Raw genomic sequence first — 22,145 nt, 5'->3', positions numbered from 1 at the left:
CATTGAACTTTACAACCTTAACTGAAATGGCATGACAAAAAGTAGCTTTCATACATATCTTAATAGCTAGACATGTCAATATATATTCTGTCAAGTTGAAATTCTTTTAAAATAACACAACTATCAGTAAAAAGTTCACAGACACCAAAATGGTTAAAAGAGACAATTCCAAGTGCTGACAGATGCAGAGAAACAGAAAATTTCATACCCTACAGATGGGACTCTATATTGCCGAAGTCACTTTTGGGAAACTACTCGACAGTATCTATTAATATTAAAGGTAAACATCTGTAGGTCCTCAGTTAACACACCGTTAAGTGTAAGGATCAGTTCCACCTACTGCTGGTGATGATAAACTCAAAGTCTAATAACTACATTTGTTTTCTATGAATTCCCCACATAGCAATGACATAAAGAAGAGAATCATTATGAGATTCTCTAAGATTCTTTAAGAAATTACATTCTATCTCATCATAAATGATTGCATAATTAAAAGATAAACTTAATATCTTGGGTACTAATTCAAATTGCACCTAATGATCCTAGAGAAATGAATTACTAGAGATAAAAGATAAATCTTGCTTGGGTTTCTGATCTTTATTTCTATCCTTAAAAATTAACAGACCTCTTTAATTTGTCTTTCTAACTTGGCAGATTTACTAAAATCAGGAGTATGCTGCAGTTACTTACATGTATTTGGTTACTGTATTTCCTCCACAACTAACACAAATAGTAAAAGAGCAAACAGTTCTGGTAAAGCAATAAAAATAGTCTTTTTTTTTTTTACTGTTTCCGACAATTAAATATATAACTGTAAAACAAAGTTAACCTAGAAGCAGAAGTGACCATCAGGAGAATCTCTGGAGAAAAGTAATGAGTGATTTAACAGAAAATGAAGCTGGCTAACACCTGAAGGATTAATGGCAGTAGATTATTCCAAGTTGCTCAGACACACAGCGTATAAAATAAAGCCCTACGAGGCAGTCAAGAGTCCCAAAGAGATTACATTTAATAATCCTCCTGAAATGGCAGAGGAACATTCTACACAAAAGTGTGGTGTCTGTGATGTCAAGGATGACAAAGACAGTAGCAGTAAACCCGAGAAGCCAAATCTCCAGCACCCAAACTCCAAAGTTCTCTCTGCCTTTATTTTGTGCAGCAGAGCTAATTAGCTGCCTTAAATGAGTATTCAGTATTCACATGCTATCCAGAGTTGCACACCATCTCTGCCATCAGCCTTGTCATCAGCACTTAAATTCTAGGTAGTGACCTAATAAAAGAAGATGTAGCATTCTATTTATGAGATATTGGTGACTTCTCTTCTGCCACTGGATAAGCTTAGTGTATCCTACACTCAGACTAATGGCCCTTATTACAATCTCTGAAACAGTTTACACATGGAGATAGTCCAAAAGTAAATTTCAATACTTTTACATTCACCTGGCAAAATATGATCACTTTCGTCAACTATTAAAGATAACTCTGAGTTCAAAATATGCCCTGCTTTTCAAAAATTTGATATTCAAAGTATCTAAATTTAGGAAGGAGACTTCGGTTTTGTTTTTAAAAAGCTCTGATGGTTACAAAAGGAAACTTTACAGGCGTATTTTAAATCACTCAGCTATCTATATCTAGCACATTTATAAATAGGATTCAGTTCATTAAAATGTATTTTTTTTAATGTATTATTGCATATGTTTCTTGATCCAATGTCTTAACGCATACTGAAATAACTATCATTTAGTCAAGGACTCATCTAGAACTTCACTAATTTTTCTTATCTCTGGCAAGATACATAACAGAAAAGTTTTTAAGCCTTTTAAATTACTAAAATAAGTCAATTATAGCCACTCAAAAGACATACATTATATTTCCTCCCGACTAAGAATTCAGCTAGCACCCTTACCCTGAAAAGTGGCAATTATTTCCTACTGGACAAGTTCTAAAGAAAAGGCATCAGCTTCTGATTTGAGGCCCACATTCTTCTCAGCTGATCTGATTTCTCATTTTAAGAAGTGAACAAGGACATAAAGAAAATATACCTTCATTTGTTTACTTTCAACCTAAGCAATGTTAAACTTCTAAAATTCAAAAATACTATTTCCCTCATATATATCCTGGAGATAGGTCTATATAATTATTGTGCTCACATGTCTGCATAAGTAGCAAAATTAAAACAAACGTTGAGATTATTGAAAGTACAAAAGAAGTTTATACAATAGCGTGAATTGGCAATAAGACCTTTCACTTTTTCATGTCTACAATGGAAAAGAAACAGACCACAGGTTAAGGTGGTATCTTGTTGGCCATCTATATAGCTATTTTTAACTCCCCCAATATTTTTAAGGTCATCAAAAGAAATAGAAATCTTTCTTTCAGAAGTTGCTAATAACTGTTTTTAATCAGTGTTGCTAGAAAAAGAATACCATCCTATAGGGAAAGCTGAATTAAAAACAATGTAGCCTACTATAAGACGACAGCACAGTAAAGTACATAGTGGTTTATGGACTTCCAAATTTAACATTGATGTATTCTCAAATATTATTATATTCCTCCATTCCCCCTCAGTAACATTCTAAAACATCAGTAGTTTTTCATCCCTTTTAGTAGAATGACTTACAGCCACAAATGTAAAATACAAATACATTAATTAAAGATCTTAATATGGTAAAAGTATATACAGTTGTTTCTAACAAGAAGCTGTTATGCTTATAAAGACATGTGAAATAATCATTTTCACTTACAAGTTTATGTTAAATAGAAATGTGCTATTATTTTTACCATAAAAAAGTTGTTATAGAAGTCATCAATGTCATAATTATCACCTTAAACAAAATATCTGAAAAGTCTTTGTCTTTTCTCAACTGTGAGGCAAAATAACCCCTGCAAATACTATATAATTCCTCATATGAAATTCATATATTTTGAGAGAAAAGTAAAGTAAGTTCAAGATATTTCCTATAGATTCCCCAGGAAACAGTCCAGGATCACCCTCTTTCAACTTGGAGCACGTATCTATCTGTGTATCATTAACGGTATCTGGAATTGTGCCAAATAGGCAAATTTCTAATAAGCCTCAAATTTTAAAAAATTGTTTTATTTTGAAAAATTTAAAAGAAAACAGGTAGAAGGATAGCAATCAAGTACATTTTTTTTCAGATCGGATTAAGTGGCCAAGAAGTGTCACTTTGTATTAAATATACTTAGTATTTAAAAATCTGAGAAATATTTTAAGGTCTGAGATATTAAAAAGCAACCATATATACACCAATATTTTGATAATTTAACTACAAAATACATTTATTAGATTGCACTGGGGGAAAAGATTCTAGATTAAACCATATCTTAAGTATACACACATCAACACAAATGACACTGGTTTTATGGAGCTTTGACTTTTGCAGAATTATTAATTCACTGAAGATAAACAGCAGGGAAAGCACAGAGACGAGAAGAAAGTTAAAGTGTCGTCTTTAGGATGAGGAAGTGGAAGCTGAGGACAGGGCGTAAGAGCATCTGTGTCTCCTGTTGTTCTCCACTGTGCGCTTTCCTTCCTGTTCCATCTCTGAGGCTCAGCTAACATTCACAAGCATGCTAGCCACTAACTCAAAGCCTTTTTGTCACAAAAAGAATATAAGTAACTTTTTTCATCTTCAATTTAAAAAATTATAATTTTAAAGAAATTTGGGGGAAAGGTTTCTTTCTTTCCATTTTAAGTCATGAGACACCTATTTCTAAAACTTTCATTTTTGTTCTAAATTAAAATTCCACCTTCTAAAGTTGTCCACATCAATATTTTTGGCCCAGATGCATTTTTTTTTATTTTAACATACCCTGTAGTTAAACATAACATGTCTATTTAAATGCAAGGCTATATACAATCAATTCTCAATTGTTCAGCACTAAGAAAGGCAATGTCAGAGTGTCTCACAATTGGGCAGGACCGGGTTCAAATGTGATCCATTATTAACTGTCTCAAGTTAATTAACCTCTCTATTTCAGTTTTCAATGTTCTAAAATAGAGATGATAAAGCACAGCTCACAGAGATACAAACATTAAACAAGATGTGATCACACTCTGGATATAATAGTTATTGACTAGAAAGGAAAATCCACTCCAGAATCCAAATAACAAGGTATTACACAAGCCACATCCAAACACTGATACCTTAAATCAATTCTGTGCCACTGGTTTTTTAAACTCTTCTGAGCAATACTGGGGCTTCCCTGGTGGCTGAGAGGTTAAAGCATCTGCCTGCAATGCGGGAGACCAGGGTTCGATCCCTGGGTCGGGAAGATCCCCTGGAGAAGGAAACGGCAACCCACTCCGGTATTCTTGCCTAGAGAATCCCATGGATGGAGGAGCCTGGTGGGCTACAGTCCACGGGGTCCCAAAGAGTTGGACACGACTGAGCGACTTCACTTTCATTTTCACTTTCTGAGCAATACTGCCTTCCTTTCATACCAAATGTTACAGCGCATTCTGATCTACTTCAAAAAGCAAAGACCAGAGTGGCCTAGGCTGCACTGAAGGCTATTTTCACTCAGATGGCCTCACAGTCCTGCATACCACACAAAGTCCCAGAGCTCTTCAGACTCTCTACCAGAGAACTGCTCCCTCTATGGCAGTCAAGCCTGTGTACATGATGTCCCATATATAGAAAGCAGACACACTTTGTGCCTTTCCTGCCTTCTTGCAAAATACTGGCTCCTCCACTTTATTATCTACTTTATTCCTCAAAATAAGCTCAAGATTGTTCCACAGGCTCTATAAGACAGTCCAGAACAAAACCCTCTCTCTGAACATGAACTATTCTTCCTGTCCATTCTTCTAGATGAGGGTCCACTCATCTCGGAGCAGCACTTTGTTTGGTATTACTTAACTTGGGGCACCTGTCTTCTCTGCAGACCTAGTCGCACTCACAAGGTATGTGTGAGCCCCTGACAGTCCTGAAGAGAGCCCTGCAGATCACTTTTTTGTATTACTAAAAGGCAGAGTGTGCTCTGAGAAATGGCGGGGTGGGAAGAGTCATTTCAATTATGCAATGTTTGGGATTATTTAAGCTACAGACTCTGACTTAGATAAATTAACATCAGTAGAGCCCAAGATTAATCAGGCAAAAGCCTTTTTTAACTGCTACCATTAAAAAAAACTGACTGGAATATACCCATTTAAAACTGTACTACACACATACACACACTTAGTGCTGTTAACTGTGGTACTGCTATGTTATTAACACAAACATACAAATAGCAGTATTTACTTCTTATGGAGAGAGGTTAATTTGATTAAACTTCTCTGCTCTTAAAATCTTTGGAATTTGGTGCCCCGGATGTCTGGAGCATGAGTGCCTGGGGAAGAGAGCGTGACTGAGAAAGAGGATCGACAGCTTAGTTACGTCTTAGACTGAGAAGGGCGTTCCCAGGGTCTCTCTAGTACTCAGCTTGTCTAACAGAGGGCTGCTTCGGCGAAGGCAGACAAGGAAGACTGCTTAAACACACAACAAAGCAACTGAGCCTTCCACAGCACTAAGGTGCCAAGAGAGCAGATTCCTCTCCTCACAGCTCCTCCATCTGACACTGCTTCAGCACTGAGACTCACCACACCAGTGCACGGTCAAGCTCTGCTTTACACAGCGCTGTTCAATTATAAACAGCGTGAGGACAGGGGCCACATCAGTTGCCCACATTGTTAAAAGCCCTCGCATCCATCATAATGTGTGGCATATAGCAGGCTCTTTAAAAAGGGGGGTTTGGGATGGGAATCTATGTATATGTACACATATATGCTGAGTATAATAAATGGATGGCAAGAATAAAGAAAAGCGCTTTCATGCTCACCATCACATCATACTGATTTTTTTTTAACAATATGACCTGAAGATGGAGTTTTAAAATTATGTTATATGTAAGATATCACATTAATAAATTTCCTGCAAGGCAGGATGACATGTAGAATATTTAATATTATTTCTGACCAGGTCTAAGCTTTACTTATAAACAGTTTTTAAGAGTCTGAAGAAAACATGATTGCAATACAGTAGAATCTTCTGCATTCTGGCAGCACATCAAAAACCTGTCCCAACAGGCCTAATGCTGCATGGTCAGCGAAGAGGAAAAGTGAAAGGAGTCTTCTACTTTGCTGCTTCTCTGAAAAGGGAATCACATTAGGCCATTAAGTAGTCAGATACATTATTTTATTGCTTGCAAAACCCCTGGGTAATAAAGAATGAGTACAAATTGCCACAGGCAGTTTTGGAGGAAAAACAGAACTGTGCAAAACAATGACAGCTGCTCCCCGCAGCACTGGACGACTGCAGTAAAGAAAACAGGGCATCGGCTGCAGTCTTTCTGCTCAAGTGGAGCGCGCGGCCATGTGCAAGAAGGGGCTACATGAGCACCTGATTCTGCAGGAGCCGGGTGCACAGCACAGGGAAGAGAAGGGTGGGAAGAGGCAGATGTAGTTTGTAAAAGCAACCACAAGTCAGAGTCAGTCACACACATACATTTTAATTCTCTTCTCAGTAAGACGACCGTGGGCAGCCACCATGAAAAAAAAGCACATGCCCCTGGGAAACACATAAGTAAAAAGGTCAATACTTTTTATTGAGGGGAACATTAATATTTTCCCATGGAAATACTAAGACATAAAAATAAAGAAGGATATTTCTTCAACATGGTCTATGATCTAAGGAAATAATTTCCAGGCAAAGAAAACCAATTTGTGTCAGATCTCGTATGGGGAAATAGCAAGAATGAGTGATTTATTTTCATGGGGTTCAGAGACTAAAACTGGACTCGTATCTTCAACCTTGCTTAAAAGATGTTATAAAATATCAGATTTATTTCTAAAAACCACTGCTTTACTTTAACCTCTTTATTGTGCTATTTTTAAGTACTGTGTGAGACCTTTATTTTACACACTACTATACTATCAAACTTTTAGAAAAAATTACAAGAACTCTTCAGTATTACAGTAATAAAAATGCAAGAGCTTTGCTTTTAATTATAGAATCTCATTACAAAATCATGAAAGAATTTTATCTGTAACAAAATAGAGAAAACCCTTATTTATGAATTTTCAATTTTCAAATTTTCACTGAAAAGAAGAAAAATCTCTAGTGCAAAGGAATCAACTATACCAGTGACCAACAGATGGCACAGGTGGTCACAAGCAGCCACTTTAGTATCTGCTCTTTCAACTGAGCAGGTTCATGCTCAGTGTCACGAAGTTTTGATAAGATGACTAACCCTATCATGTTTAATAAGCAAAAGAGCAGCACAAAGAAAAAATGCGTGGTCAACAGAAATGAAACCCAAGATCATTTCTAAATCTAAAGGCAATGAGGAAATGATAAGGTCAGGACTTCCCTGGTGGTCCAGTGGTAGGACTCAGCACTTACACTGCTGGGGGCCTGGGTTTGATCCCTAGTCAGGGAACTAAGATTCTGCAAGGCTGTGTCATGTGGCCAACACAACACTGAAATGTGTGCTAGAAAACAAATCCACACAATACTGAAATGTGTGCTACAACAACATAGTTCTCTATGATACCTATTTTGATCATCCAATCACAGTTTACCTGCTTCAACAATTCTACAACGGTCCATATTAGTGCACTTTGGGAAAAGACTCTTGGATAGCACTAATACTGCCAACAGGCACCTGGTAACACTGGCAGGAAATTGCAGGAGAGGGAAAATTCGAATAAACCATTTTGACTACATACTCCTATCAGCTAAATAAATAAATAAATGAGCAGACATCACCAATATGGAGCTATTCATTTACTTTCTAATTTTCCACACTTAACTGTATTTCATTGAATGTAAGATATGATAAATTGTAGATACTGTTATCTTACTAACGCTAAGGAATAAAAAGCACTAATTACAATTATTAAGTAAGAAATACCACAATTTGAGATGTTAAGATGGTGGTGAGGGGGAGGAGATGCATTTTAGAGCCAAAGAAGTGTAGGGAGTGACTAGCACTTGATGTGTTGTGTAAGATCTAAAAACTCCAGGAAATACTGAAGCAAAGTTAAGACTGGCATATTGCAGTCCATGGGGTCACAAAGAGTCAGACATGACTGAACAACAACAAAATATCCACTAAGGTGGAATTTTTAATAGAAAGGGAGAAAAGACACGAAGTAACATTTTTATCCATGCACTTTAACAGATTTGTCTTCTGTTTGGAGATCCTTATCAGAATACAGGATGAAAGGACACTGGCAGAAGATGAGGTGAGATCTCAACAAATGGTTACTGAATGAAGAAGCAAATGTTTTATCTCCTCTACTGGGTTTATTACACATCACATGAACACGATCTGTGATGAACTCAACAAGAAGAAAGGAGAAAAAGCAGACCACAAATATTTCTCGTGAATTACCACCCCTCTTAACTTCTTCATTCAGTTCAGTTGCTCAGTGGTGTCCAATCTCTTCATTAGAGTAATATAACTGTAGGGGTAAAGAGCACAGACTTCAGAGCCGAACAACTCTGGTTTTGCAGCATGACTATCTGTGCCACTCATTATGAAAATCACTACAGACACTTCAGTGATCTCACCTATAAAATGAAGATAACAGTTCTTATATCACAGGATTAAAATGGGGGATTAAATGAGAAAATGCACACAAAGCTTTTAGCAAATTCTCAGAACTCAGCAAGACTCAATGTATGGCAACATAGGGATCATTTATTCAAATTAACTTCATCTTTTAAATTACTTTAGATTATCTGAGGTGAGAGATGCAAAGATGGTATCTGAAAGTATTTGACTTAAACATCAGTCTTATTCACCAAGACCATGTTTAGATGTCCCTCTAACACAAATATTCACGGGATGAATCCTGAAATCAAAATCCATTTTTACCTATAAATCTGAGGGAAAATCAAATTAGGGAATGGCACCAAAAATCACATACTGCCTTCTTATTTAACACCAGGACAGCACTGAGGAGTGCTCTGGGCCTCAGATGTGTCTGACAACTGACAACAGTAATGGGAACAGCAAAGAACTCTCTCAACAACACAAAGCCAGAAGAATCTCCCCAAAACGTCAAGGCTCATTTTAACAAGATCTGGTTTTCTTAACAAGTGCCTTTGACACAAATACTAGTTTAAGTAAGAATGTATTGATAACCTGCCCTATAAGAATATATTCTACTGATGACCAATTTTCAAACATTAACATTGTCAAATATAAACACTCCTGACACATGGTTTAGAATTTCCGAAATGGTCAACTAAAGAGTTCCACCTTGGCATAAACCCAAAGGTGGATGGCAAAATACTGACACTGTTTGTGGTAAGCAGGAATCACTGGCCTATAAATTTGCTTCCTGACTCCCACTGCCTCTGTTTATTACCTTAGGACTGGCAATAGCTTTTCTCAGAGTAAGAAATCCGAGTTCTACGTACAAACTTGAATTGACTTTCCACATATGCTTTTCAGAATGTCAGTGCTTTGGATTCAAACTCTGAAACGTTACATTTTAAGGACACTCAGTCTGTGCCCTCGCTAGGACTGTGAGGATTCTAACCTGAAATAATACCTATCACTGCTACGCACAACCATATATATGCTAGCACGGGCATCACCTTTAATGTACTCATGGTAGCCCACATTAAAAAAAAAAAAGCATACGTTTCCAAGATATAAAAATCTAATAGGGAGGAAAAAGACAGGCCCTCAATTTGAAGTTCACAACCAAAGAGCTCTGGGTGTAACAAGGGAACCTGGGCACAAGAGCCAAGGTACTCAAGAGAATGCAGCACTCATGACCTGGTCCATGCGAATGACAAAGATGCTGCTTCCAAAAGTGACTGAGAAAAACTCAAGGTCCAAGGGATATGGAGGGTCTACTTTATTTGAAGATCTGACATCTTCCCATTGCAACAGTTCATCAAGTGGACACCTCTTAACAGTCAGAAACTTAGTGGCAGAAATGAATAACACCAAAGGAATCCAGAACAGCTCTATTAAAGCTGATACTTGGAACCAAGACTTGTTGGCCAAACACATCCCTCATTTAAAACAAGCCTAACCTTTGTCTTTTTTCCTGAAAGATGATATCCACCCTGGCTTCCTTCACTCAAGTCCTGACAAGTTTTTCCTTCTTTTGGCCTGGGCTCCTCATTTCCAACCTGCAGGTGAACTGCCTAGTCCAATGGTAAAACCCTGCCTGTCCCAAATTCTTGCTCTGGCTACCCAGTCTTAACACAGAATCCACCAAAGTCAAAGGCACTGAGGTAAGAGCAGAGATATGGGAGAGCAGGAAGTATGAAGGCAGGCTGAAAGCCCAGCCCCTTTAACTTGCTGGCTGTCCAACTTTGAGTAGGTTACTTAACCTTACTGCACCTTAGGTTTTTACATCCATAAACCAAGGGTAATTATTACCTAATAGGATTATTATCAGAATTAAGTAATCTTTGAAAAAATGCTTATAAAAGCAGTATACAGTACTACTTTAACCAGTAAGTGCTAAGATATTATTTCCATTTATATATTTTACATAACAAGAGGTTCACTGGGGGTAAAAACTACTGCAAGAATAGCATGTGTTTCTTATTCAGCCAGCTTTACAAAAAATAAAAACTAGTTAATATCAATTGTATCTCAATAAAACTGGGAGAAAATTTAAAGAAATAAAAACTATAACAGGATCATTCATTGATTTTTCTATCCACCTATCATCCACTGACTTATAGAAATCCTGAACAAAAGACTGGACCCTGTGCTTAACTCACTAGTCATCAGTCAGCCAAGTATAAGTCAAATACCATCAAACAGGGATGGAAGGGGCGAGGGGGACTTCCTGGCCACAAAAAATAACTTTAAGAATCCATCGCCTCTTGCTATCTTTGGTTCACAGGCTTCACAGAATCTGTGCCAGGTATCATTTTGTCTCACACCTTCATTTACAGATAAAGAAATTGGTACCCACCAAGATTTGTATAGGACTTTTATCATTATTAATAAGTTATTTTATATGAATGCAAGCATCATACACATTTGGTATTCTTGATTACTTAGAAGCACATGTTAAATACTATAAGAAATCTCAATGTGAGTGAAAATATAAATCCATATTCAAACAAATATTTTTGCTGAGTTATTGAAAATTAGGGGAGGTCCCACTTATTGGTCAAACATAAATAATACAACTAGAAACAACAATGGAAAAAAAATTTTCCCGTAACACCATTTGCCAGAAATGGTATTACTAGGTGAAAGGTAACATGAATTTTACAGTTCTTGTTTTGCAGTACAATATCACTATCTAGAAAGACTGGATTCATTAACATTTTTTTTAAAGCGTTGCAGTAAATAAGTGTGGAGGCAACCCTTAAGTGTCACCAGCCTTGGTTTTGTCCATTTTATTTTTGCTTCATTAATATATATGAATGTATACTTCCCATTTATTTCCATCTGCATTTATTTGGGGGCTTCCCTGGTGGCTCAGCAGTAAAGATCTGCTTGCAATGCAAGAGATGCAGGTTCCATTCCTGGGTCAGAGAGATCCCTGGCAGGCTGCATGCAGTCCATGGGGTTGCAAGAGTGTTTTAATAGGATGGGTGAACAAAACACTTCTCTTGCAAACTTTGCCTTCAAGATTATTGTAAAGACTGACTGAAACTGAGTCTTTGTTTCATAAAAAATGGCTGTTTTTTTAATCTATTAACCATTTGCAAAGAGAAGGGTCTAATTAATGTGTTCATTTTCAGTATTTCCTAGATATTATACTTGATATATTTATCATGATCAGACTGTTGCTATTATTTTTATTAGTAATGCTGGTTTTCAAGTACTTTTTGAAAAATTTTTAATGTAACTACCAAAATACAGATAAATTATTATTGGTTCAACAGGATTTCTTTTAAGCTTCATTTTAAAGTACAGCCAAGATAAATAAGTTTTTTTGGTGTATTTATGCTTAATGAGCATGTTTCATTTCACATTTGACTTCAGTGCCTATATTTTGATTAGCAGTTTCAGGTTTTTTCCATATTAACATACACACCTTTCTCAGTTTATTATGTTTATCTTCTCAATAATTTTATTTCACTCAAACAAGTACTTGTTAAATTCATATACAGCCCACTCTATTCTAAACTATGTATCTTACGTTTTTTAGGGAGGGTGGGTGGGTAGGAGAGTAGTTGATGGGTACTAAGTATCATAAAATTTAAACAACTGTTACTTTTTTCATGACTTAGAAACAGGTAATACAATCCCCCATATGCCCTTTTTACCCATTAGAATCAGGCCTGATTATTTTTTCACGCATACTTGACTATAATTACGTCAAGTTTTACATAGCATAAGCATCAGTCACTTTTGATAGGATGCATTAAAGGCTAAACTAGATAAAATCACTGCCAGGGGACGTGTCCAAATGCAAGGGCTATTATAAAACAGGTACTTATAATTCCAACGCACATTTTTGGACAGCCCAGAATTTAAATCTCAGAGCCACAATCACTAGTTGTGTGACCTTAGGCAAAGCACATAATCTCTCTGAGCTTTACTCTTCACATCTGCAAGATAATCATCTCTCTGTAAAGGTTATTATGAGGATTAAATGAAGGTTCATTTGACTAGTAAATAAATGTTAGGCACACTTCTAAGCACTTTGTAAGTATTAACTCATTTAATTTTCGTAACAATCCTGTGGTGTAGGAACAACAATTACCTTTCTTTTATAGATAAACTGGAAAAAGAGACATTAAGTAACTTTACTTACCTAAGGTCACACCACTGGTGAGCAGGAAACCTAGGGTTTGAATCCAGGCAGTCTGACCTCAAAGTCGACACTCAAGTACCGCACTAAAGTGCCCCTCAAAACACTGAAAGCACTTGCCCGGCACCCAGCATAATGGTCAGAACGATGATAAAGCACACAGTGCAAGGCTGGGCACAGAGCGCACAGTCCCCCAGAGGCCCAAAGATGGCTGAGGGCCACAGTGTTAAGACGACATATAAAATACACAAGTACTCCAAGATTAAACTTATACCCAGTACAGAAATCTCTAAAAATACAAATTAGTAACACTGCTCTAAGAACGTAAAAAGTAGTGAACTGTATTAGAAATCACTCTCCGCCACTGAGAGCCTAGTTTTTTCTCTTAACATTGTTAAATGAATCTTACAAATAACTAGCAGTTGAAACTTGGTATGTGAAACTTGGTATGTGTGTGTGTGTATATATATATATATATAGCGGGTTATATAATGAGTAGCCATTTCTTTCTCCAGGGTATCTTCCCAATCCAGGGATAGAACCTGTGTCTCTTGCACTGCAGGCAGATTCTTCACCTGCTGAGCCACTGGGGAACCCCCAAGAAATACAAGGGTAGGAAGAAGAAAACAACAATCACTAGTACTTCAATATCATCATATACAGTTTGAGATAAATATTTAATTTTCCGATGATGACAGCTATAACACTTTCTTTCAATTCTGAAAACAGATGAAATTTCATGAACTCAACTAATGTCAAGATGCTTCAAGACAGAAATGTTCTTCAATTGAGAAAGAAGCATTAACTCCACTTACAATTGTTTTATATAAAGAATGCTTTCTCCACTCTTTATGCTTAACGTAAATTAAGTTCAGTCAACAGACATGATTGACTGAATCCAACTAACTAAAATGGTTTCTAAAACCATTTAAATAAGTTTCTATAAAATCTGAGTCACATGTTGAGAAAGTGATTACTAATTAATGACAAACATTGGAAATAAAACTCATCCTCTTTCATTGTATAGATGACACCAAATCACTCACTTGGCGTTGCTCTAGCGTAGTATGTTTCAGCTTGGTTCCATATATGCTAACGAATTAGAAGAAAAAAGGAACTTCTGTTCTTCTAAATTGGGTACCCTGTGAAAAACAACTTTCAGGCAGAGCCAATACTATTCAGATGGATACCTATTCAAAAGGCATTTATTTACACTTTCAGTATATTAACATCAACAGTCCTCATAAGCGAGCCTTCAAATTCCAAGCCCTGTACTAGCTAGCAAAGGGCAAGAAAAGTAGTGTTGAAAAATATTCAAGTAAACTGCCCTTTCCCTGCCATACTCAGAACAATACTTTTATACAAATCAAACAAAACTCTTACACAATCTTTCTGGGTTTTCTACCATAATAACGGCTTAATGTGATATGATTTTTTTCTTACTCTAATTTACAGGACAAGTAAGACTCTTAACGTATCTTTCAATTCTCCAAACTAGTAATAATTAAGTTTTAATATTTAAAATAATCTTTTTAAGTATCTTTTTTTGCCATTTTAAATCTGTATACCAAATCAGTGAGCTCAAATAAATCCAATTAGTTAAAGGCACTCCAACTGTGGTAAATCAGCATTCACATCAGTTTTGGGAAGCAATTCCTTTTATTTCAGGAAACTTAAAACTTTTAGGTTTTCAGCTTTTATATCTCATTTGATTTAACATTAAGCTAGCGCTGGTTTTTATTATATGTTCAAATAGGTTTCTCAGCAAGCTATTGATCTGCTATTTGAAGAATAAGCAGGCTTGCCATCCTGCAGATACTTTTGTTGACTGAGATACTTTTGATACATCCTGCAGTCGTGTCCAACTCTTTGCGACCCCATGGACTGCAGCCAATCAGGCTCCTCCGTCCATGGGATTTTCCAGGCAAGAGTGCTGGAGTGGATTGCCATTTCCTTCTCCAGGGGATCTTTCCAACCAAGGAATCGAACCTGGGTCTCCCACACTGCAGGCAGACACTTTACCGTCTGAGCCACCAGGAAGATCAAGATACTTTTGTTAACAAGCCTTAATGCCCTGTTTTTAACTGTACTTGTTTAAACACAAGGAATATTTTCGTTATATTTCATATACAGTGACAAAACAAGGCAAGGATTCTTCATATAAATGAATTTTATAAAACTGTAGAGTTCCCTCAAACTTCACATGTGTTTACATACCCATGGCTGATTGCACACTATCTCATATTATACTATGTCAAGGTAACTGGCAGATATGATTCCTGCCAAATCTTGCCCAGTAAGCACTATTTCACACGGGCCATGCTCTGTCCCCTGACACTACACCACCAGCAGCACCACCACTTAAATTCCAATCAGTTTCCTGCCTCAAACTTCATACTCCAATTTCCAGCCATACCCCTCCCCCTGCCCCGGGTATGAGGGGGACTATTGGCTCATAAAATTAGCTCACTCAAGTATGCAGAACAGAGCTGTAATCTGATCTGAAATGTGTGGGAACCTGGTTCCATCTTGCAACATAACATAATTTTAAAATTTCCCTTTAACTGGAGGAAACGGATTAATAGGAAATTTGGCACTTGAGTGGACCAAACATTGCAGGAGGCCCAAGTAGATTCTTGTCTGCTGGGAAAGGTGGTCAGGACCAACACAATAGCTTTTGAGTACGAAGAAAAACAACTTGATTCTCTGAGAGCAGAATGAAACTAAAATTAAAATCATACGCATTTACTATGGAAAAGTTCTTAAAAATAACAACCCCCTCACTTTTTTAATGAACTGTAATGAAAAATTACTTTATTTAAACCCAAATATTCAAGTATCTGTTGCGTGCCAGGTGGTTGATGGATTGGATTTTTTAAAGCAACTCCTTTAGAACACATATGAAACACACCTGCTATGATACACAGTTCACTTTTAAGCCTATAAAATGAATTGAGAGGCAGTGGGAAGAACAGAAATCTAAAGGTTGGAACCACTTACTGGAATTAAACACTATGGACCTCTGTGCAAATCACTTAACCTCTTATTTAAAAAGCTAAGGAGACTTTCTTACCTCACAGGTTCTTCCAACTCCAGTCACATAACAAACCAGATTCTTTTATTAAAAAGTAGCATTAAGTAGTTTGAAAGTCCACACTTGGAAGCTAGGAAACTGGATTAAAATGTAAAGTGTTTTAACTTTTCTTAATTTTATGGTAAATTAAATAAAAATTACTAATACAGAGATACAATATTAGAGTCCTCTGAATAAAATTCTGAAAGAATACCTAAGAGACCATTCACAGGGACTACCTCTTATGAGTCTGGGAGCAAAACAGCTGAAGAGGGAGGTTTTTGTTGCCTTCTAAACTACCTAATTTTTCCTAGAGCATTTATTACTTTTATAATTTTTTTGAACCTCCAATTTTTAAAAAACTCAGGAGCACGTAAATCATCGCAGGCTATGTAACACAGCAGAAAGCACAAGGGACTACGGACGGGGAGAAAAGGTGACTAGTCTGCCTCTGTCTGGCTCTGTGAGCTTGGGAAATACATTTGAGGTACAACATTATAGCTTTCTTATGAAAACAAGAATGAGACTGCTCAGTGTGTTACTATCCCACTGGACTCAATTTTATATTAACTGGTCTTAGGTTACTTTTCTCTCATTTAGCCATTAAGTGTGTCCATCAAACAGTGAAATAACAGCAGGACCTAAACAAAAGACAGAGTGCAAATTAACTTCCCTATAATAAAAATAATTAACAGCCCCCCGCCCAAATCTAACCGAGTTCTGAAAATGTTTCATTTGCGGAAAAGAAAAGAAGGTATAAAAGATATACTTGGTGAAAACCTGAAATCTATTACTGACAAAGGTGAATAAATATACACTTGGACCTAGACCTGAATGTTTTATTAGAATGCTTTCCAAACATATGCTAGAAAAGTAATTAAATTTAAAAATTATTATCAATCACATAAATTACAACTCTGCTGGAGTTAGGATATTGTCTTGTTTCTGAATTGACTGATGGTCATACTTTCTGTCTCTAAATATTAACCCCATTATGGATTTCCCTAAAGATGGATCTGAATGCATGAAATTATTCTTTGTAGTTTAACATTCGCCCTCTTAACAGACAAAACTAAGGTTTGTTATTTTATTGTCCTTCTCAGCTTCATGTGACCAATACAAGGGTTAGGTGGTTATCAGGCAGCTTTCTCAAAACTTCCTACCAACATGCATCTCTTTATTGTACTTTTTCCCCGTTTCACACCTCTTGAATAAAACATATTGTTAAATATTAAAACTTAAAGTTTTCTTAAGCATTTAACCTATGTTCAATTTTTAAGCTTTGAAAGAATGCTTTTTCTCACACCTCATCTAATACATAAATGAATAAATGACGGGATGGTAATAATTTTCTCCTCCGAAATTCTAAATTTGGCTAAATGCCACAAATAAAGTGTATTCTTAAATTACTATTAAGCACCAGTCGCTGAATATTTAGGCAAAACTTCAAAAGATGGGTAGAAACTCACCTCTCTGTACCCCTGATCTCTATTCCTTTGACCCAAGGATTCAAAGTGACACCTAGAAAGACTTCCAGTTTGACAGTGCTAGGGGAAGAAGCAAACCAGGTGATGACCACAAGGGAGCCCTCAACTGAGCAGCTTGCACCTTAGACCCTTAGGCCAAGTGCCCAACCAATGCCCAAGGCCTGGAAACTCGTTCTTCCTTCTAAATATGCATTTAAATGTCCTACTTGGGCTTTATAGTGCAAGCAAGGTCTGTAAAAGAAAAGCAAGATTAGGAATCTCCTTCAAAACCTTGAACACTGCCATCTCTGTCTTTTCTTGTGTCCCTTCTCCACAAAATAGTTTTCCATTGTCTGCAGTTAGTCCAGGAGGTAAAAAGCGAAATCATTTGTTTTTTATTTGTTCTTTATGACGTCACACCTAATAGTAAGCCTGTACTTTTTATCTTTCTCTAACTTTTTTCATTTTTTGGAGGAAGACAGTACTTATTCTTCGTTTGTTGAAATCATGGGCAAGAGCCCTGGGAGAACAGAAATCCCGCTGTGCCCTGGTCGCAGTCTAGTCTCACTCACCACCACTCCTTACAGGCTGAGGAATGCTGGTGTTGTTTAGTCACTAAGTCGTCTCCGACTCTGTGTGACCCTATGGACCATAGCCCACTAGGATCCTCTGTCCATGGGATTCTCCAGGCAAGAATACTGGAGGGGTTGCCATTTCCTTCTCTAGGGGATCTTTCTGACCCAGGGATCGAACCTGTGTCTCCTGCTTGGCAGGCGAGTTCTTTACCACTGAGCCACAATAATAAGACACAAGGACCCAGCAAGCAGTTTGCAGAAAGGTCTTGCCCTTCTCCTGGAAAATGCACTCTTAGCTCTGGCACTTTTTAACTCTGTTACTAAAATTCTCTAGGTCTCCACGATCTCATCTGTAAAACCAAGGTAAATGACACAAAGCTCCAAGTATGTAATGAAGACTGGAAATAATTTATGTACAACATTTAGCACAGTATCTCAATTAATAATATTCCTAACTTACAAATATTAGCTCCCTTTCCTTCCAACTTGAAGTTTTGCTACTGAATATCTCTATCTTAGTTGGCTTTTTATTCTACCATTTCAATTTGACTGTGAGAACACATCCAAGCCTATACTGCGGACTCTGGGAAGCATGACTGCCTTTCTGCTGATGCCTTCTCTTTGAGTCTGAAGTAGATGCCAATTGATTAAACCCACACAGAGAGGCCAAGTGGCACCAGGGAGCGCTATAAAGAAATCCCTGTTAATTCTATAATAAGGCTTAGATGCCTCTCAATTGCAATAATGTGAGACATTGATAGGTTCAAAAAAAATTTATCATGAGCAGTAAGAGCCTGCAGGTTGTAAATGCTAAAATCCTTGGCAAGAGAGAAAATAAGACAATACAAAAGGCACTAACTAAAAACAGTCCCAGACTATGTTAATAAAATCTGCAGAAGCAAGGAGTCAAGAGCAAGAGGGAAAAGTTATAGATGAATCTCCACAACTCAGTGGCCAGTTTGGACTGAGCCATCAAAAGAAGTTTGGTATTTCTGTTTAAGATCTTTAATTCTCAGGACAATGTTTACTGGTGGCTCTTTTGCAATTCTTAAATTCTAACAACTACTCTAACTATTTAGACATTACTAAAATAGCGTTTAAGTGTCTTATCTGTACTCACGAACTATTACAAGTAATCAAAGCTTCATTAATGTAGAAATCTGTCATGGTTTTAAACTTGCTATTTTGATGTTATGCTCTTTCAAAGAACATATCCTTAGCCCACATTCATTTACCAAAATAAATAAAAATCCCAAATCTATCATTGTGGCTTAAGGACAGAACAGTGTCTACAGGCAAAATTCACTTGTGGCTCAGCTCTCTACCAAAAATGAACACCTAGACAGTTTCTTAGTACAAGCACATAAATTCAGTGATACACAGGTCCTGCAAAGCAATTCATCATCTTTCGTACATCTTGGGCCCACAACAGAGAAATGTCATAAAAGAACTTCTATATAACTGTCGAGATCACTTGAGGTCTCCTATTAGAAACTATCTCTTATCTTCCACCGTACCTTCCTCTTGAGATGTCAAGTCTTTGCTTAAGACACCACTGGGATATGTCTCCTTGCTATTCTCCTCTCCACGATTGTACCCCAAGTCACCCAAACCTCAGATCCGACAAAATACAGTTAATTTCATGAATCTTTTCTCTCCACTAGAACCCACATCAATATCTTACAATTTTCCCCTTTAGTGCTTAATATTTCACAAACCAAGACACTAATTATATATAGTGTCTTATCTCTAATTGCTTTAAGTGTTTATATCTTGCCTTCCTGACAATAGTAAGATCTTTGGAAGGACTTTGTCAAGTTATTTTATCCATGTTGACCAAATACCAAAACAAAACCATTAAAACAACAACAACAAACTGTTAGAAAAGCTGTTCACAGAACACAGATAACAAAGTAAACAAATCCTGAAGCTAGTAAACTTCCTATATAGTCCCATAGGTACATACTTGGATTGATCTTCAATACATCATTACTATAAAGTGAAATAAAGCAATGGAACGATGGGTAGGATGCGTGCACCATGTGGTATACTATGTGCACAGAAAAGGGAAATATACACACTGCGTATCTGCATAAACTCATCTCTGGAAAGACACAAAGAACCTGGGGGCTTCCCTGGTGGCTCAGATGGTAAAGAACCTGTCTCCAATGCAGGAGACCATGGTTTGACCCCTGGGTTGGGAAGATCCTCTGGAGAAGGGAATGGCAACCCACTCCAGTATTCTTGCCTGGAGAATTGCATGGACAGAGGAACCTGGTGGGCTACAGTCCCTGGGGTTACAAAGAGTCAGACACAACTGAACAACCAACATTTTCATGTTTTTCCAGGTTCAACATGATTTAACACTAGGAGAAAAACTGACTGGGCAGTAAGTGGAGGAGATATTTTCACCTATGTAATTTTGTGCTGTTTAAATTTTACACTATATACATTTATTTCCCATTCTACACAATAATTTGAATAGGATAAAATAGCTTTTCGGTTAAAGAGAAAACACTGCCAGATATGTACATTTTAGTGAATTATCATGAAAGTTAAAATGCTATGCTGTGCATGAGATTTACTATGATAAAGACACATACAAAATCATCTCTTGGGTATCCATGGAGATTCTAAATTCTAGCCCCTATATTAACTCTGTAATTAGATAAATATTTACCTCAAAAAATTTATTTACAATCAATGATCACTCCTACATTAAAGGTATAATCATTAACCTTACTAGTGAAGTCAGCATGAAAAACTGAGGAAAAATAATGGTTGTGAAACTAGAAATGCCTAGACCTGAATCCTCGACTTTCTAGCTATGTGGCTTCCCAGCCAATCACTTTAGCCTATCCAGACGGCAAATTTCCTTTTAAGGGCAGAGGTCTTCAAATTTAGGTACCAGGGCCAACTACATCCCATTGTAACTGAGAGTGGGGGTTCAGCTGCTTGCCTCTGGAAAGTCAATAAAGAGGCCAGTTGGTGAAAAGAAGAGTTTGCTTTATTTCAGAGGGTGGCAACCAGCAGGAGAGCAGACTCCTGTCCAACGGCTAACTCCCCACCACTGACAATCGGTGGGCAAGAGCTTTTACAGACAGAGCGAGGCGGCAACATGTAGAAACAGCACCATTAGCTCTGACAGTCATCTTGAAATTGGTTTCTTTGAGGCCATTTCTTGGAATTAGGGTAGCTTATGTCTTGACCAGAGTCTGGTCATCATGTAAACTTCCACCTAGTGGGGATTTTAATATTTATAAGACAGCTCAAAGGACATGGCTTAGAATATTATCTATAACCCCTGAGGTCCTTGACTTTGCTCATTAGGTCTCCTTTGATGATTTTTGTTTCTCCATTTTCTCACTTCTTGGATTAAACATATTCTTTGGATAAATTTTTCCACAGACAAAAGGCAAGCTGGGGATATGAGTGGGGTGAAGGTAGGGGAGGACCATTAGGTCCTGCTCCACTTCATGGTCACCTATTTTTTTGTAAATAAAGTTTTACTGGAACAGTCTATTGCCTATTTGCTAACATATTGTCTATGGCTGCTTTTCCAGTGCAGTGTGGGATGTGACTAGTTTTGACAGAAACCATATGCCCTTCAAAGCTGAAAATATTTACTATGTGCAGGAAAAGTTTACCTGCCCCAGCCTAAGAATAAAATGCAGACAAACCACATCTTTGTTGAAATTTTTTTAAAGTGCAGGAATGCTAAGCAGGCAGCAGGTCAAAACTACTTTCAAAATAACTTGAAGACATTATCCTTTTCACTCTGATTTTCTCCAAGTGCACAATGGAGTTTTCCAGAGACTACACGGTGTTTTATGTCACAACAAACTATAAGCAGAAGCAGACACAAGAATACAGCTGTTTTCCCTTAAGCCAGACTTTAAAGACAGTCACAAAAACAGTGCCACTCTTCTAACTAAATATTTTCATCTTTTAAAAAGTGTTATTTTAGTTTAAAAAAGTTATTTGTGTTAACATATAATGGCCTTGTTACTGTTATTTTTAAAATTTATAAACATTTTAACTTTTCCAGTTTTATTTCTTTAAATACTGAAAAGTATAACCCAATAAACAAAAGCTCTATTGGGTGTTCAATAACGTTCACAGGTGTTGTGAAGTCAAAAAGTTCAAGAAACTGCTATACTATAGCTCAAATGTATCACAGCGCCATGATTAACTGGCCTACTAGAACAGTCTATACACTGGGCACGGACTGAGGATAAACATGAGGTAGTTTATTAATCATGGACAGTACCAGGAAA

General features: G+C 37.0%; 1 protein-coding gene and 1 non-coding gene across 4 annotated transcripts in view; one reads left to right on the top strand and one right to left on the bottom strand.

Annotated features, from left to right (window-relative positions):
* The window catches only part of MED13L (mediator complex subunit 13L), a 283,072-nt gene that overhangs the window by 94,146 nt on the left and 166,781 nt on the right, over positions 1 to 22,145 (bottom strand). The gene's annotated exons all lie outside the window — the stretch shown is intronic.
* On the top strand, positions 7,369 to 7,440 carry TRNAV-UAC (transfer RNA valine (anticodon UAC)). The gene has a single exon. It is a non-coding gene; the product is annotated as a tRNA-Val (tRNA).

The sequence above is a fragment of the Bos indicus genome, chromosome 17 (assembly GCF_029378745.1).
Source record: "Bos indicus isolate NIAB-ARS_2022 breed Sahiwal x Tharparkar chromosome 17, NIAB-ARS_B.indTharparkar_mat_pri_1.0, whole genome shotgun sequence".
Taxonomy (NCBI): domain Eukaryota; kingdom Metazoa; phylum Chordata; class Mammalia; order Artiodactyla; family Bovidae; genus Bos; species Bos indicus.
Note: the sequence above shows the minus strand (reverse complement) of the source record. Positions and strands in the feature narration are given on the sequence as shown.